This window comes from Callospermophilus lateralis, unplaced genomic scaffold (genome assembly GCF_048772815.1).
Source record: "Callospermophilus lateralis isolate mCalLat2 unplaced genomic scaffold, mCalLat2.hap1 Scaffold_592, whole genome shotgun sequence".
Lineage (NCBI taxonomy): Eukaryota > Metazoa > Chordata > Mammalia > Rodentia > Sciuridae > Callospermophilus > Callospermophilus lateralis.
The window spans coordinates 66,301-86,160 of record NW_027514558.1 but is presented as its reverse complement, the minus strand read 5'-3'; the positions used below and the strand labels follow the sequence as shown (position 1 = coordinate 86,160).

General features: G+C 31.4%; 1 pseudogene; it reads right to left on the bottom strand.

Moving 5' to 3' along the window:
* Positions 1-3,187: 3,187 nt before the first annotated feature.
* Positions 3,188-19,860, bottom strand: part of LOC143388551 (protein SIX6OS1-like) — a 29,357-nt pseudogene continuing 12,684 nt past the window's right edge.

The window sequence follows — 19,860 nt, the reverse complement described above, 5'->3', positions numbered from 1 at the left end:
CAGTAGTTCAGAGAAGAGGTTAGAAAGCACAGATATCTGTTAATTCCCAGAAAAGATTTTCTACACACTCTCTCTGTGGCCACTTGACAGATTGGACTCTACAATCTTCTAACATGAATTTGATGTACTAGCCAAACAGTGGACGCTTGTATACTGAACACCACTATTAGAGTAGCTTTTGCCACCAGGCATGGTTGCACATGCCTGTAATCCAAACAGTTTGGGAAGTTGAGGCAGGAGGAACCGCAATTCAAAGCCAGCCTCAAGAAAAGTGAGGCACTAAGCAACTCAGTGAGACCCTGTCTCTAAATAAAATACAAATTAGGGCTGGGAATGTGGCTCAGTGGTTTAGTGCATCTGAGTTCAATCTCCAGTGCCTACACTAAAAAGGAGAACAGTTTTGTCAATAATTTAATAATAAAAATGAGTCAAGAAATTATGGATATAGAAAAAAAGAAATCCTTGTACACTGTTGGTAAAAATGTAAATTTAGAAAACTCATTTGGGAAAATCATGTAGACTACTTGAACTATTTAAAAGAGAGCTAACACATAACATGATTACACTAATTCTGGGTAGAATTTCAAGAAGTTAGAATGAGGAAGTCAAATAAATGACTGCATGTCCATTATCACATAGCAGTATTTTCAATAGTCAAAGAAAAAAAATGATAGACTTAAGTGAAGGGTGTTCCAAGAGATTTCTTTCAGCTCCAGGGCATCCAATTACTCACCAGATAATCTTCACACCATATTTCACACTGTTCACTTTTGTCAGAAGAGGACACAGAGACACAAATTGGCTATACACTCCAAAATTATGTGGACATGATAGCTATGGATACATCAGAAACCCCTGACCAAGGAGAAAGTATGAGAGTTACATGAGTGACAAGAGGACATATCATTTTGTAAAGTCCACAAGAGGGAATCCCGACTCAAAGACAATCAAGTAAGCATCTGTTTCTATAAAAGACAAAGAGAGGAAAAGAATAAGCATTTCATTACAAAGTGTCAGTGACACTTTTTTTTTCTGTCATATTAAACACAAACTGGAGGATAAAAATTCCATAACACTGACACCTAGTGCTTGGGTTGTGGCTCAGAACACTCACCTAGCATGTGTGAGGAACTGGGTTTGATCCTCAGCACAACATAAAAAATGAAATAAAAATATTGTGTCCACTTATATCTAAAAAGTATTAAAAAACAACAATTTCAACTAGTTGTTACCTGAATGTAGGACTATGTTTTCCAGACATTTTATATTCTCCCAAGTTGCCATATGCACTATAGATATTTTAAAGTACTGATTTTAGAGGCTGGTTTGTAGCTCAGAGGTAGAAAACTTGCCTAGCATGTGCAGGGCCTAGTACTGCAGAACAAAAACCAAAAATATTTATTTTCTTCCAATTATTGATGCATTATTTAACTACACTACTGTGCTAGATATTACTCTGAAGTAAAAATAAACCATAGACTCACTGAGTCACTCAAGGCTAAAACCAGTTTTGAATTTCTTAATAAACAACAAATAAACCAATTTCAACTTTTTTTTCTCCTTTCTCATATATTGTCAATTTCTCTATTATATCAAAACCACCAATTAATTAAATCATGGGGTTATAAAACAAATACCTAATATGAAAATAAAAACTTCAGCTTTAAAAAAAATTATAATTGTATATGGACAGAACACCTTTGTTTGCTTATTTTTATGTGTTGCTAAGGATCAAACCGAGTGCCTTTCAGGTAAGGTAACTACTCTGCCACTGAGTTATAGCCCCAGCCCCAAATTTCAGCTTTTTAACTAGAATTTTAATATTCCAATCAGTTGAAGATTCGTGGGTTCTTTTTCCTTAACACAGTCTAAAGTTTTAAAAATATTATCATTAGTTAGATTAGCCTTTTTTACAAGTCTTTGGGAAGGTTTAATTTAACACAATTATGATGTTTTGGATATCTGATGAAACAGTATAGACTCTCACCCAAAATGTGGTTTGCATATTGAGACTGATGATGCCACACATCCCCATTCAAATAGGATATGAAAAGATTTTCTACTCACATAACAAGATTTTATGGGGAGGGGAGGGCAGGCCTCCATATTGATCTGAAAATTGCCTAAGAAAAAAGACTGCTCATGGGTTTTTAAGGTGGTTATGAGTGAAGGTGGGGTGAGAGTTCTTGTACACTTGTTACTGACACCAAAGGAGAGAGAGCCTAGATTTTCTTATCAGTTTGACCAGATGTGGGAAAGAAGGGGAATCAGAAGAAGTAAGGTTTAAAAATGTGACAGCAGTTACACATCAAATATGGATTTAAACTCTTTATTACTTGACATTACAACCAATTTAAAAAGCACAAAATACAAGATACTGTACAATATTTACATAATTTCAGAAAATTTTAAACATCTTGATTTAAGTTATATATAATTAATTGAAAATACAAAATATAAGTATGAAATTGTTTTCTGTTGAAGACAGGGAATAAAGTTTTAAATGTTCTTCAAAAAAGGTTTAAACAAAAAGCAGGAACACCATTGATAACAACAACTCAATTTTCAGAAAATAGTCTTTCTCATACAATTTTCTTCCATTAAAGATAGAAAACATAACTGATAAAATTAGAAATTTACTATTTGTTGTATTTAAGAGAAAACAACAGAGATTTAATTCACTGTCAATAATAAATCCTCTGAAATGATTATTAGAATACTATTCAAATTCTGGAACATTGATGCATAAGTGAAACCCAGTAATTGTAAAAAAAAAAAATGTTTAGTTGCTATAGTATACCCGAGCACTAATTTTAAACAGTTGCCACTAAAAAGTCTTCTGATGACCTCAGGAATTCTTCTTCTTATGAAAACAACTAAAATACCATTAAGAATGAAATTTGGACTCCAGGAATAAACATATTTATATTTATAATGAAGAGTAATGGAAGAAGTATCAAATTTTACAGATTAACAAAAGTTCTGCCTGGGTATGCCTTGCAAAATCAAAACCAAAATAAATGACTAGCTAATGTTATAAATAAAAAATATTAAATATTTAAATTAATATAATCAAATAATTTCACTATGGTAAACCATTTCATCTCATCACCAAAAAAGGAGTATCTTCAGTTTTTAGTAGTAATGTAAATTTATGCCCTAGATGATTATAAAATATTAAAATAATTCAAAAATTAATAACTAGTTCAAAAAAAGTAAATTGTGCTGTATTTTGTGAGGAAGATGAAAAACATTTTAATGAAGAAGAAGGTATTGTTTGATCCTGTTCAAAAGAAAAGGGAAAACTAAAATCATCTTTTCCAGTACCAAATGTATGAGCTGATTAAAAAGTGTCTGATTAAAAAGAAAATGTAAAGGTGTCTTCTCCTTCTGGTTTCCCAAATAAATTTCCTGAGGAAGACAAATATTACAAGATCATGCTCTCCATGTTATATAGAATGCATATAACCTAGAGGATTACAATACAATTTATACAATAAATACAGTACCACTGAATTATTTACCTGTTTAACAGATATTTAAATGTATTCTTCTCACATGGGAGGCATTATTCTTGACACTATGGAAGGATAAACAGACTCAAACATAAACCCAACTTGTAAGTAATGTGAACTCAAGTAAATAAAGAACTACTATATGTGGTAGAAGGTGTAATAAAACACTTCAAATGAAGAGACTAGCACAGAGGCCCAGAAATAGGCATAAGAATTATTAGAGTAACAGAAATCAGCTCAACTTGGCAAGATATTGAGAAATAATAATGATATATTAAGCAGGATTTAATGAAGATGAGCTTGGAAAGACAGTTGAATGTCTCACTAGAGAATCAGGACTTTATTTAGTAGACAACAGGAAAACATTAAGCATTATCAAAAATAATATGATATTAAATAAATTGTTTTATAAGGATTCTTCAGGAGAGATGTGTAGAAAGGCTGGAACAGAAGTGTCTAGAAGTGGAGAAAACCAAAAGGAACAAAACTCTATTGTCCAGCAAAGAGATGGTGAAAATTGACTTTACCTATACCATCATAACAATGGAAATGGAGAGAAAAAAATGTTAGATCTGAGAGACATTGCATAAGTCAAACTTATCCAACCATTATTTATTGACCAACTACAATATACACTCATAGCATTGTTCAAAAATCAACTTTATGTATAGAATTATTTGGTGTTTGACTCTCTGAATTTCCACTAAAGAAAAATACTGTTTTCATCATTATATTATTTAAAACTATACATATTAAATTTGTCAACATCTTAAATTTAAAATCAATTATTATTAACTCTACAGTAAATGAAAGATTTACCTAAAACAAGTATTCTAAGGCACCTAATATTTTTTTCTTTAGAGAACTGATCAACTAGTACATTAAGCAAAAGAAATTACTTTGTAACACTTTGAAGTTTTCTTATATTTTTTAATATCTCAGTTATTTTATTCTAAATAAGCCAACTACCAATTAAAATGGCTGACTGACTGGATGGACTGATTACCAGACAGTTGTGTTTTGTTTCTCTCCCTTTCTCATTCTACTGTCTTCAGCACATACCCATAAATCTTAAAAAGAAAATTTAGACATACATCCAGAAAAAACTAAAATCTTGAATCACTCTTTGCATAAATAAATTTGATTTTATTTTTTAATTTCAGAAGATTATATGTGGGCTTCATAAAACTATGTTCACTGTAAATAAATATAGATTGCTATGCAAGGCAGGATTCTAGGTGCTGTGAGGAATTCAGAAGTGAATATAACAGGTCTTTGCCCTTAAAGAAACAAAAATCCAGAGAGTATCTCATTATATATATGTACACTTATTTTAACATTCATAGTATTACTGTAAATGAGAATTTAGTAACTCTCAACTATTTTTCTAATGTACTTTTTTAGGGATTACTAATTTTTTGTTGTCGTTTATTGGGGTGCTGGGGATTGAACCCATGACCTTGTACATGTGAGGCAACACTCTACCAACTGAGCTATATCCTCAGCCCCACTAGTTTTTGAAATAAGTATTTAAGTAAAATTGACACCAAAGTTAAAAGAAACAAAATATGAAATGTATACTACTATATCATCAACAAACTTATAATTTCAACAGCTTAATATAGTGCAAGGAACACAGTAATAAAAATTCTAATAAATATAAAAAATGGGTAAATATGACTAATTTAAATAAGTAATAATACTTATATTACATTGATACTTATATGGTATTATTAAGTGATTGAAACTTCTAAATGTTTTATGTGCATAAACTCACCTAAATATTTACAAACCTTATGGTAATAATTATTTTCATTTTACAGATAAGGAAACTGAGAGTTACCCAAAATCTTACATATAGTATACACTCAAGTAATCAGGCTTCAGAGTCTAGTTTTAACCACAAATTTATATTGTCTTGCTTTTCAAATAAAGCATATCTTAATTTGGGGGCTTAATTACTAAATAGAGAAATAAGCATTTCCAATGAACAGTAGCAATGTTGATGCAGGAAATTCCTTAGGTCTTTTAAAATGAACCAATGATAATGTTGCCATGTACACACACATAGTTGAAAAGACAAAACATGAAGCCATTGTAAGTTCACTGATAATATGTAAAGTTTGTTTTCAGGATATGTAGTTTGGGGGCTGGGGATGTGGCTCAAGTGGTAGCACGCTCGCCTGGCATGCGTGCGGCCCGGGTTCGATCCTCAGCACCACATACAAACAAAGATGTTGTGCCTGCCGAAAAACTAAGAAATAAATATTAAAAAATTCATTCTCTCTCTCTCTCTCTCTCTCTCTCTCTCTCTCTCTCTCAAAAAAAAAAAAAAAAAAAGAATATGTAGTTTGTTTAGTAGGCACGTTAATTAAAAAGACAAATTCATTGCAAATTGCCCTTAACTGAAATCCTTAACTGAAATTTAAATCATCCCTATCTTGAAATTTAAAAAAATAAATACAGTGAATATGGGGCATCTAAAGTTAAGAGCAAAAAGATAATAGGGCACTTTGCTATACTACAGCTACCCAGAATTTTTTTAAAAATTGCCTTATCCTGTCCCAGGATAGTTTGGTACTAAGGAAATAAAATTACCCCTAAGTTTCAGTGTACAATTTTTAGAAATCAACTTTAGTTTCTCATTTTACCTGATTTGATGAAATTTCTGAATCAAATACAGAAGAGTCAAATAAATTCAATCTAGGTGATCTAGAAGTATAACTTGTAAGAAATGAAAATCCAGAGGATTCTTTTTGTGTTTGACCTTCAGGAACTGCATTTCTGTTACAAAGAGATTTTTAAAAATTATCAAAATGTTAAAAATCTATAACTAAACACTGAAGATTGACCACAAGCAATGTCATGGGGGTAAACATTAGCATAGAAGGGAAGGTAGGAAGTAGTTATTGAAGCAACCTATACAGAAAAGATGGTTTGGGAGGAGACTACTATAGAAAGTCAACTTTCTGATAATTATTATGAATATATACTCAATATACTGTCAGGCACTCTTCTAGGTACTTCCATAAGCATAACTTATTCCTCATAATAACTCTATAATACAGATATTATTTCAGTCACTTTAATTTTACAGTAAAATATTTTTAAGCATAGAAAGTATAAATGATTTGCTCAAAAAAATACAGTAAGTTCTAGAGTTGAGAATTGAATTCAGCACTTCAGATTCAAAGTCCAAGCGCTTAACCCCAACATGGTCTTCAAGATCTTGAAAGTCAGTAACAAGCTGTGTCTATGTTGTTTATATATATATTTAGTTTTTGATAGACCTTTACTTTATTTATTTATCTGTGGTGCTGTGAATCGAACCCAGTGCCTCACACATACCAGGCAAGGGCATTACTGCTAAGCCCCAGCCCCAGCCCCAACAAGCTGTGTCTGGATTAGAAGCCAGCCATTACTAAGTGTCTATCAGGGAGTTAAACAGTAAAATGATCAGGAAAAAATAGACAATACAATGTGTAACACATTGGTTAGGAGAATGGATTCTAAAACCAGAACTGCCTGGGTTTAAAATCTCAACTCTAACAATGATTATTTGTATTACCTATAATTATGTTTCCTCATTTATAAAATAATGATAATAATGTACCTAAAATGTATAAGATTGTTGTGAACACCAAATGATCAATATTAAATGGTCTAAAGTGCTTATAACAGTGGCTCACAGATAGTGCTACATAAGTGTTTTTAAAATATAATAGGGGCCAGGGGGATAGCTCAACAGAAGATTAAGTACTTAGTATTCACAAGGCCTTGGAGACAATTCCAAATACCAAAAAAGGAAAAAAGTGTGTGTGTGTGTGTGTGTGTGTGTGTGTGTATGAAGTGTAACAATACTTCCATAAACTATCTCTATGACCATGAATGAGTCATTTAACTTTACAGATCATAATTTTCTCATCCATGGAGAGAAATTTTAGCATATAATCTGATATTCCTTAATAATTCTCAGATTTGAAGTTGAGTTTCACTTTAAACATGCTGTGCTTGAGTCAATAGCATAGTATTCTTATATAAAACTTATTTTAACAATTTAAAATACAGAAGTAGGATATAGGTGAGATATCCCTGATAAAGTGAAATCTATCTGACATATTTTGGAAAAACCTCAGGGATCAGTATTAAGGAAGAGACTGAACTAAAGACAACATTTAAAGGTAGCACTATTTTCTTGAATGCAAACCATATATCTATAGTTTTCAAAGATAAATATTCATGTTAGAGATATTTATGCCTAACTAGCTTACTAAGCAGAATGGCAATTCTTGCTTCAGACACTATAACATGTGGGAAAATGACTGCTGGAACATTATTCAATGATAAGCCCACAATCTTCCAAATATGGCAGTAGCTCTTTAACATTTTAAATTTCTCTACAAAATTTAACCCTTTGGAAAATTTTAAATCTATATAGTATTGCCCTGGGTAAGTACTCAGGATCTACATCATCTTCAGCGAAACGCTGCAGGAAAAATAGAGAGGAAGACCTGTGAAACAAGAAAAGCAGAACATTAATACTTCAAACAGGATGATAGGTACTTGGAAGTTCATTATGCTAGTCTTTACTTTGCATGTCTGAAATACTCTATACTAAAAAAAAATTTAAAGTTACAGGTATAAGTCATTTTACTATTCCTATCAACTTTATCTGACTTAATGCATAATTTACTTATAATTATCAAATAAAGTCCTACATTTCAAATGAGGGAGCTTTAGGAAACTGTATTTTCTCCAAAGATTCGTGTGTCTTCATAGCTTCAGGAGTTTTTAAAAATATAGGAATTTCAGGAGTTGGTGGAAAATTCTCAGGCCTTTCTTCTACTTCATCACTATTATATTCTATTGACTTTCCAAAATGTTCTGCATGTATAGGCTGCAAATTCAAAGTAACAGAAAACTAAAAATGAATGTTGTTGCATTAATAGAATGACATATATAAAAATGCACAAGACAGAAAATACCATATTAATCTGTAGTCATTTCACAGATAAGTAAGATAAGAATAACTGGAAAAGTGATGTTAAAATACACATTCAAACAATAATTATTTTAATGATCATTTTTTTCTTTTCTTTCCAGCTCCATCTTCCTCATTGCTACTTGAGAAAAGTATAACAACCAGAAAATACTGAACTTGATAAAGAATAATGTTTAGGACTGTAGTATAGATGAATAACTGTATATACTAACTCCTTGAAAGGAAAGAGTAATTTGGGTCTGACAAAAAAAATTTATATGTACTTATTATTTGTATTTCCTTACAGAATAATACTACTATATTGTTTCTCTTATTTAAACCCTTAGTATCTAGGGTAAAGTTTAAAATATATTGTCTACATCTATCATAATTAAAGCTTCCCACTATTCAAAAATAATTTCAAGTATGGCAATTACTGGTCTTGGACTGCCACAACAAATCATTTAATCTTACCAAATTGCAATCTCAATATATATCAGCACTTAGTTTTTTAAAATTTTAATTTATCAGCCCTTATTAATGACAATTTTTGCATATTTATGTGTAAACTTTTTGTGGCTTTTGGTTTTTGTCTTGTTCTGTTTTATTTTCTTAGTGGTGCTGGGAATGGAACCCAGTGTTTTAAGCATGCTAAGCAAGCACTCTACAACTGAGCTATACCCCCAGTCCTTTTGGCTTTTTTTGTTTTAATTAGTTATAAATGACAGGAGAATGCATTTATGCACTTTGATATATCATATATAGATGGGACATAATTTCTCATTTTTCTGAGTGTGTATGTTGTAGAATTATATTGGTCATGCAGATATATATATATATATATATATATTTCATTCTACTATCTTTCCTATTCCCACATCCCCTCCCCTGTCCTCCCTTTTCTTCCCTAAGGTAACGCTATTCTTCTCTCATGTTTTTGGCCTTGCTTTTGAATCTGAAAAATAGAATCTGTAACTTCCTAGAAACCTGATTAGCAACTAATAAAATCTCACATAAACAATCTTTATTGTACTAAATCCAAAATTAAAATGGACACAAAATTTTAAAATTAGAATGGTCAAATCAAACATTTGACTTACTTGTGAAGTGCATTTTGATTCTCTTAATTGTCTTACTGTCCCTTTTTCTCCACACTCAGCATCTGTTACATGAGAACAAACTGTTTTTCTTTTTGCAATTTTATTATAAAGTAAAACACATTAGTTTAACCATATGAAATTGCCAATATTTAACTCTGTTAGTCTACCAAAATGGCAATTTCATGTTTCAATCCAATATATATATATATATTCAATCCAATATATAAGAGAATAAAATATAAACAGTTTAACAAACAAAATTATAAAGAGAACACTCATGTAACCACATCAAGTAAAGAAATAAAACATCACAAGCACTCCAAAAGGTCCTATATTCTCCATGTCTTTCTCTTAGAGGTAATCCCTATCCAGACTTTTGTGATAATTTTTTCCTAATTTGTTATATATGATTTTATCATCTCAGTAACATATTTTCCTGATTTAAAATGTTATATCATGAAATTAAATATGTCCTATCTCTTGCTTTTGTTTACTTTTTTTTTGAGTAACATAAGCTTGTGAGATTCATCCATTCTGTAGTACATGACATAGTTTTCTTACTGATATAAAGTATTCCATTGCACAAACAGGACATTATGTATCTATACATTCTACTGCAAATGGGTATCTAGGATGTTTCCACATTAAAACTATTACAAATAATAACATTCTTTATTGATACAATTGTATGTATATACTTGTATTTCTTTAAGTATATGCCTAGAGGTGGAATTATGAGGAATAGAGTATGTGCATTTCTCAAGACCAGATGCCAACCTTTTCTAATGTAGTTGTACTAATTTACACTGTGACAACTAGCCACCTTGGAAATCATTCAATCTCATTAGACAAATTAGCTCTAATTTTTTAAAGACAATTCCTACCAATAGTTTGAAAGCTCCTATTGTCCTGTATTCTCATCAAAACATAATATTGTGAGACATTTTGAATTTTGCTAATTCGGTAAACATGTAACGATAACTCAATGTGGGTTTGGTTTTTTTTTTTAGTTCCATGATTTGCTGAGTATCTTTTCATGTTTATCTGCCACAAACGTTTCTTTCTCTTTTTAAAATACCTAGTCATATTTTGCATATATTTCTAATTGGGTTGTCTTTTTCTTCTTTTGTAAAAGTTCTGTATATACTTTCAAATTACTCTTTTTAGAGCTTTCTGTATTGCAAATATATCTTCTGGCTTGATGATGCACTTGATACTCTTTTAGGGTATCTTTTGATAAACAAAAATCTTAATTTTAATGTGGCCAAATTCATCAATTTTTCTTTTATGACTGGGCTTTTTAATTCCTGTTTAAGAGATCTTTCTCTATATTGAAGTCATGACAATATTATTCTATCTGATCTTCTGAAAGCTTTCTTGTTTTTGTCTTCTGAATTTAAATAAAAATTACTATTTTCATTACATATTAATTTCTTCAAATTTTGGGTCTAAAGATTATTGAAATAAATATTTTTATTTCAAGATAATTATATGACTTCTTGTGTATGAACAACAGGTAGAGTTATGCCAGCTATATGCAGTTCCCTGCATTGTTTGATTAATTATTTGTCCTTGTTTAACACTGTTGGTTTGGTATATAGAGAGAATTATAAATAGCTAGAACAGATCACCTGTACAGGTAAGATAAGTTTTTATCTTAGAAGAAAGCAAGGAGACTATTCATTTGTGTACAATAAACATATTGTGTTGGATCTCCTAGTAAGAGTAAGAGAAAAAGACTCTAAGTATATAATCATTCTAAAATGCATACATTAACAGAATTTTCCTGGGATTAGAAAAAGCCATCTTTAAAACTTCAAAATAAAAGTCAATAATCCAAGAAGAAGAGAAAAAGACTTCCACATGGCATAATAAATTAAATAATTATTGTGAATTACTAGATTACCAAAATACATATGCATGTATGCACTTAATATACAATATATACTCACGTTTATATTTATATATTCATGTATACATGTATATACATAACTATACAAACATGAATATTGAAATGTATATGGAGAGAAAGAAAAATAAATTATATTTCCAAAGATATGAAGTTTCAATAGCTAGTTCATTTGAGAATAATAAATTCATGCATATATACTGTGATCTTTCTGTGACTTTATTCAAAGAAAATTGTCCAAGATAATAATATATCAATGCAAAAATATAATAACATTATTTATAATAGTAAAAAACAGGAAATCAAAAAGAATTCAATGTGAAAGAATGGCTAAATAATGGCATATCCACACAATGGGACATTATACAGTCATTACTAATAAAAACTAATTAATGATATGTAGAAATAACCTCAATAATTTATTATGAAGGGGAAAAGGATGCAAAATTATATACATAGTATAATTAAAATTTGGAGGGTAAAAGAACAAAACATACACATAGAAAAAAAGACTAAAAGAATATACACTGGTATGTATCATGTCCATTATTTCTGGGTGGTAGTATTTTTTATATTTTTTTTTTATTTCAAAATTTCTTCAATAAAATACATTTACTTAATATTTAGAGGGAATATGTTTTAAAACCAGGTATGCATGATCAATTATACAGAGATGTAAACAATCCAAATAATTCTAGTATAAAAAACTGATGTAATTTATTACCCTTATTTATTAGGAAAAATATGAATAGCAAATACCTGTATGTCTTTTTTCAAACCACTGATTGTTGTTTGATCGTTTCTGAGGAGTTAACAATCTAAAATGCAAGGCATATAATTTTTATATTATTTTGAATTGATATTCACAAATTGCAGAAATTAAAGTTTTTTTTATTGGGGGCAGGTAGGGGTGGGGATTGAAACAGGGACCTAGTAGCATGCCATGTAAGTCCTCTACCACTGAACTACATTCTCACCTCTTAAGAATTTTCTTATTTTAAAAAATTACCTGAACTGCATAAAATTTTGTGAACATTTAATAGCAGTAACATGTGAACATTTTGAATTGTTATTCACACCAGAATCATTAAATACCTGAACGAAAAAAAGAAAGCATTGAATTGACTACATATGATGTGGGGAGAAAGGTACACTCATACATTGCTGGTGGGACTACAAATTGGTACAGCCAATAAGGAAAGCAGTATAAAGATTCCTTGGAAATCTGGAAATGGAACCACCATTTGACCCAGCTATCCCTCTCCTCAGTCTATACCTAAAGGACTTAAAAACAGTATACTACAAGGACACAGCCACATCAATGTTTATAGCAGCACAATTCACAATACCTAAACTTTGGAACCAACCTAGATGCCCCTTCAGTGGATGAATAGATCTAAAAAAATGTGGCATATATACACAATAGAATTTTACTCATCATTAAAAGAGAATAAAATCATGGCATTTGTAGGTAAATGGATGGCATTGGAGAAGATAATGCTAAGTGAAGTTAGCCAATCCCTAAAAACCAAATTCTGAATATTTTCTCTGATATAAGGAGGCTGACTCATAGTGGGGTAGGGAGGGGGAGCATGGGAGGATTGGATGAATTCTAGATAGGGAAGAAGGATGGGAAGGAAAAGGAGAGGCTTGGGATTAGCAAGGACCATGGAATGTGATGGATATCATTATCTGAAGTACATGTATGAAGACTCGAATTGGGTATCAACATACTTTATATACAAACAAAGATATGAAAAATTGTGGTATATTGTGGGAGACCAACCTTACATGTGACTGAGTAACAGCCCCTGACTGGATTCTGAGGTGCTCAGTCACAGAAATGTGGCAGAGCTTTCCCCACCCTTCTTGGATTTGAGGGACAGTGTCTTGTGCATGGATGTGTCTTGCTACAGCCCCATGGGTGAAGCTATGCTCCTTTGTAATATAACCCCTTGCCCTGTTTAGGATAGAATCTTCCATGGAAGTGCCTTGTGTGTCCCCTTCTCTTACTTTGTCTTTGGGTGTGGCCTGCCCAGATGTCAGTCAACCTGCTGACAGTGGACATCATGAAGATAGACTCAGCCCCCTAAAACCTGACCCCTTGCCTCATTTGAATAGCTTCTCCTCAATAAAAGGGGTCAGCGTGTGCTCTCGCTCTCTCTCTTCCTGCGGACTATTAAGGTCAGAGGAGCCTTCACAGCAACCCCAAAGAAAAAGGTATTTGTGTCTCTTGTGTGGTTTTTTTTTTCACAGCCTAGTCAGCCCAGTTTAACTGGAATAAACCCTGAGCCTTTTAGTCGAGAGAACAGAAACCCGGCAGTATATATGTGTAATAAGAATTGCAATGAAAAAAAAAAAAGTACATGTAAAAAGTCATGAATTGAACATACTCTATATACAAAGATATGAAAAACTGTACTCTATATGTGTAATAAGAATTGTAATGCATTCCGCTGTTGTGTATTTAAAAAAATAAAATCAACAAAACTAAAAAAAAAAACAAAACAAACAATAAACATTTGCTAAAGCTATACAAGGTTCTCTCATTTCATTGGCATTTCAACCTTATCATCATCATTTGCAATATAATGCTTATATACATTAATTGAAACTACTACATATAAGACATACAAATACTGGAAAACAAATTCAAAACCCTCAATGAATTTGATGTTTATAATAAATTAATAACTTTTTTTATAACAGTTAAGGTAAATCTTTTTTAAAATTTATTCCCTTCATATTATAACTAATTAAGAAAATCTTGCCATTTCTCAATTGATGATCTGCTCTGTGTCCCTCTATCCTCTAAAATCTTTGAAACAGAATACAGAAAAGTAAAACAACAAATTAAAAGATTGAAGCCTGAACTTTCTTTTTTATTTACATATGAAAGAGCTAATACTTCATTTTTAACTTTAAATAAAATTTGTTTTATATTAACATGTAAGCCACTGCTTTATTATGTTCATTTACAGCCTTTAATTTTTCCTAAAAATATCTGGCTTAAATGGAAAGTTTATTTCATTGTTTTTGTTATGATAGATGTTCTGTCAATTTTTGCTTTGCATAATTTGGTGCAACATGGTTTTTATGATTTCTCAATGAACTGTTCTCTTTAAAAAATAAGAAATATATATATCCTTGCTAATGCTTGTGTTATTTCTATATATTGTTATATTTGCTTTTTTGTTTGTATTCACCTGATGCATACTTTCCATTTTTTATTTTTAGCCTTTATTTGTAAAATTGTTTCAGCTATTCTGTTTTAATAGTATGTAACTGTATTTTTAAAATATATCCCATACAAGTACCTCTGTCTTCTAATAGTGGTTTAACCCAGTCAGATTTTTATGATTGTTTATCTGTTCAGAACTTTTTCCAGGATCTTGTTTGTTTTCTATCTAAATGCTAACTGTTGTTTCCACTCTGTTAACCTAATTTTTATCTTTTTTCTTCTACTTTTAAAAAATTTACACCTTCCATTTCTCTTCTGATGATTTTCTTAAATATTTGACATACAGACATAAATTTGCATTTTTCCAGAATGTATACTTAATCAGCATTTATATTTTCTCCCTACATCTACTACCCCTCCACCACCAAAAAATTAAAAACTTCGGTAAACATTTGTTTTCCTCATTTATCTACCTTCATCCCATATTAAAATCATCTGTAATTTTAGATTTCTATAATACATATTTAGACTTAGTTTCATTTCAGTGTCTGTATTAATTACAAATCAGTGAAAGGACAAATATTTTTTTTTTCATTGAGGAATTCCCTCTGGACTGTTTTCAAGGGAAAATAAAGATATGCAATATTAGCAGTTAGTTACTTGGTTGGTGTAGTCCTTATTTTTCACAGGCATCAAGAACCACCCAGGACACAAGCCAGTTTCTCTTACCCATGCTCCACTACTCACTGCTTCCACCTGGAGTTAGTCATCCCATTACTGAGGCTGACCAAAGGCAAAGTAGAGAAATAAAGATGAACATGAGTTAAGTTACTTAACTCCCTCTGAAGGAGCCCAACAAATTACCCTATTGATTGTCCCTGCATCTCTATTTTGATAACAGAATTATCCTATGCATGTCCCAGGTTATAATTTCCTTCTTCAATCCAATCAGTGTTTCTTCTTCCAGAGATTTTTCAAGTTTTTGGTTTAATAGATAAAGGGCTTGGTATTTTAAAATATTTTTTCCATTATTTTGAAGGCAATGGAGCATATTATAGTCTATATTCAGAATGTCATATTCAAATTTTAATTTTTTTAGATCTCAAAGGTTATGCTAATGGCTGATTTAATATATTTATAACACACACCTGCACACACACATCTCTGTCTCAAGTGTAGTACATTACTCTCATTTAACAAAAGCAAGTATTTAATCTATATTATTTAAAAAGAAATATCTATGTGTGGGTCTTTTTCCTTTTGTCTGAAGTCAATATTGGCAAGATTTGACTGCTGCACAGAACTTTCTTCTTTTTTATCTAGATTATTAAGTAATACTACTTAAAAATCAATTCTGAAGATAGAATCAAACATCTGACTTTTTTTTCATACTGAGGATTGAATCCAGGGCCTTATGCACACTAAGTTTGCACTCTACTACTTAGCTACAACCCTGGCCCTCATCTCCACCATGTAATCTAACCTTATCATTTAGACAATCAAGTCTATATGAATATTAAATTTAAATTTAAATACACAATTTTTAAACATTACATCTCTTAATTTATCACTCTACATTCACTATGATAGCAATTAAATATGAAATGATAAAATGACCAACTGACAAAACTGTATCTTTAGAATCCATAACCAAAAAAGACAAAGTAATAATAGTAATGATGGAGGGGAGACTGATAATATAGTTAAACTAGTTAATCTATGGATCCTTGAATGAAATCTAATTCAAATGTCTCAATGACCAAGTCTCAAACACTATTAACACAAGTATGCCACCCATAGAAATCATACATATGACAATAGAATTCCTCAAATAAAAATATCTAATTATTTATATTCCTCTGACAGCAGAGCAACCCAACCAAAACACATTTTATGTAAAAAGTTTCCTTCTCAGAGGGAAAAAAATATGTAGAGAAGACATTTTATGTTTGCTCTCCGACTCAAAGCAGTACTTTCCTGAATCTGTAAGTCTCCAGTATTGTTTGTTCTTGCTCACATCAAATGATAACTAAAATTTATTTTTATTTCTCCTTCTGTGGGTTTACCCAAACAAATAAAGTTATTAAATAATAAACAATTCTGTACCTGTAACTCTTGGTTCTGAAGAATGCATCTTTTTTGGTCTTACTAATTTATGAGGTTCATAAGGAAGAAATAATTGAGTGCTTTGAGGGAGTTTATTCAATACAAGCATATGCTCATCTTTTTCAAAAATTCTAAAGAGAAGAATAGATTACATTAAATGAGCTAAGTAAAAATTAACATATTCTGAAGCTAGAAGGGATATTTAGATACTATGTAGTTAAAATCCTCCACTTTGCAAATAATGAAACTAAGTTCCAGAGATTTTTTTTAAAGAGAGAGAGAGAGAGAGAGGATTTTTTTTTAATATTTATTTTTTAGTTTTTCGGTGGACACATCTTTTGTTTGCATGTGGTACTGAGGATAGAACCCGGGCCACACACATGCTAGGCAAGTGCGCTAATGCTTGAGCCACATCCCCAGCCCCAGTTCCAGAGATTTTTAACAGACTTTTGTACAATAGTATTAAATTACTTGGTAATAGTGTCAGAGCTAAAACACCTTTCCTGATTAAGTCCAGTAGTCTTCTCAGTATGTCACAATTTTATTTTTAAGACATAATCATTCTTTTTGTTTTGGTACTAGGAATTGAACCAAGGGACACTTAGCAACTGAGCCATATCCCCAGGCCTTTTTATATTTTGAGACAGAGTCTCATTAAGTTGCTTAGGGCCTTAAGTTGCTGAGGCTTCAAACTTGCAAGCCTTCTGCCTCAGCCTCTCAAGTCACTGGGATTACAGACATGTATCAATACATCCGACAAACATAGTCATTTTTAACGACTTTTCAAACATATCAAAAACATCTTAAACCAAAAGTCTAATCATAAAAGTTACATTTTAGATTTCAGAGTACTTTAAACTTTAAAAAGACTGATTTGGAAACAAGTCAACTACCATGAATACAGAAATCATTAAAACAATAATACAACATAAGTGGGTCTTTTAAGTTTTTTACTGAAAGATAATTTCATTGACTTCTTCCTAAATCAATGAAGTAGAATAAATGCTATCAAAATACACTATCAAATTACACATGATAAGTTCCCCAGTACCGAACTTTACATATACCATAGTTTTTCCTATACATACATAGACAAATTTAACACCTTTTCCATCTTAACTAAGCAAGCACTTATTACACATTGTAGCTTTTTTTTCTCCTGTGGTGGATTTAACCCAGGATTACTTAATCACTGAGCTACATCTCCAGTCCTTTATATTTATTTTTTAAATTTTGAGACAAGTTATCTCTAACCTGCTTAGGGCCTAAGTTGCTGAGGCTGGTCTCCAACTTGCAATCCTCCTGTCTTAGTCTCCCAAGGCATGCACCCCCACACTGAGCTGTGGCTTAACTTTTGCAGTGTGAGGTATGATAGCAAAACTAGCATAAATTTATTTTTTCTTCTTCATAATTTCATGGACAGATAAATCTAATCACAGATCTTGGCATCCTAAGCATATAACTGTTTTTTCCCCCTTATGTTAAGAACTTTCACCTTTTCACTTAAATAAAGCATTTTACAGTTTCTATTCAACATATCCAAATTGCCAGCCTCACTAATCTTTCACTTTGGGGTCATTTTTAAGTATAATAAGGGTTACTTGAACACCAGCGCCATGATAATATAACATTCGATGGGATAATTGAAATGGCCACTAAGTAACTAACAGGCAGGTAATGTATACAGTTTAGACATACTGAACAAAGTGATGATTCAAATCCCAGGTAGGATAGAGTACAATGACATGAAATTTCATTAGACTATTCAGAACAGCATGCAATTTAATTGTTTATTTCCAGAATTTTCTATCTAATATTTCTGGATCATGGTTGACTACAGGTAATTGAAATCATGGAAAGCAAAACCATGAATAAGGGGGTGCTATTGTGTACACTGAGTAAAAAATGACTAAATATCTATATAAGTTCCTCTCAATATACAGAATTTTATGTTAAAACATTGTTGGCAAAGCAAAATTCTGTATGTTTGCCTATTTTTTAAAATCAGTTTCATCATAAAACTAAATACATACTGCCATAGATACGATATGTGGGAGTGCAACATGTTGGGGAGGAGGTCAAGCAAATAACAGATCCAAGGAAGTGGGTTCAGGGAAATAAACTCGAGAAGAGTGTGTTGAAAAATTAACACAAAGGCAATGAAGACTGAGGAATGGAAATTTAGAATGAAAAAAGGGCACAGGCAAAAAGAAAAAAATAGAAAGTAGATCAGAAACAGCAAGAGTAACACATCTATTTTTCTTTAAGAGAAAAATTAATGACTTTTTCTTTATGCTTCCATCACGAAGGTCTATTTTATCAAAAAACAGGACAAAAAAACAAGGAAACATATGACGTCATGGATTAAGTCACAATTATAGGCTCCTCTACACTCTCCATGATAAAGACAGAACTAAACAAGTTGGTGACAAGATGATAAAAAGGTAGATTGTGCATCAGATGTGCTGTTGCTACCCTCTCTCCCTCTACAATTATAATATCCTCAGCCTCACTAAAGCATACTAAATAATACTAGTTCAAATCATTTCAATTAATATTTAAAAAAATATTTTATTTTTTAGTTATAGTTGGATACAATAGGTTTTTTAAATTTATTTATTTTTTATGTGGTGCTGAGGATCGAACCCAGGGCCCCACATGTGCTAGGCAAGCGCTCCACCACTGAGCCACAACCCAACACCTTAAATTAATATTTTTCATAAGAAATTAATAGAAGATAGCCTGCATGACAAAGGTGTAGAAAACATACATTGGAGAAAAGATAGCCTCTTCAACACATGATGCTGGGAAAACTGGAAATCATATGCAGCAAAATGAAATTAAATTCCTCTCTCTCATCATGTACAAAACTCAACTCAAAATAGATCAAGGACCTAGGAATTAGACCAGAGACCTGTGCCTAATAGAAGGAAAAGTAGGCCCAAATCTTCATCATGTCAGATTAGGTCCTGACTTCCTTGATCAGACTCCTAAAGCACAAGAAATAAAATCAAGAATCAATAAATGGAATGGATTCAAACTAAACAGCTTCTTCTCATCAAAGGAAA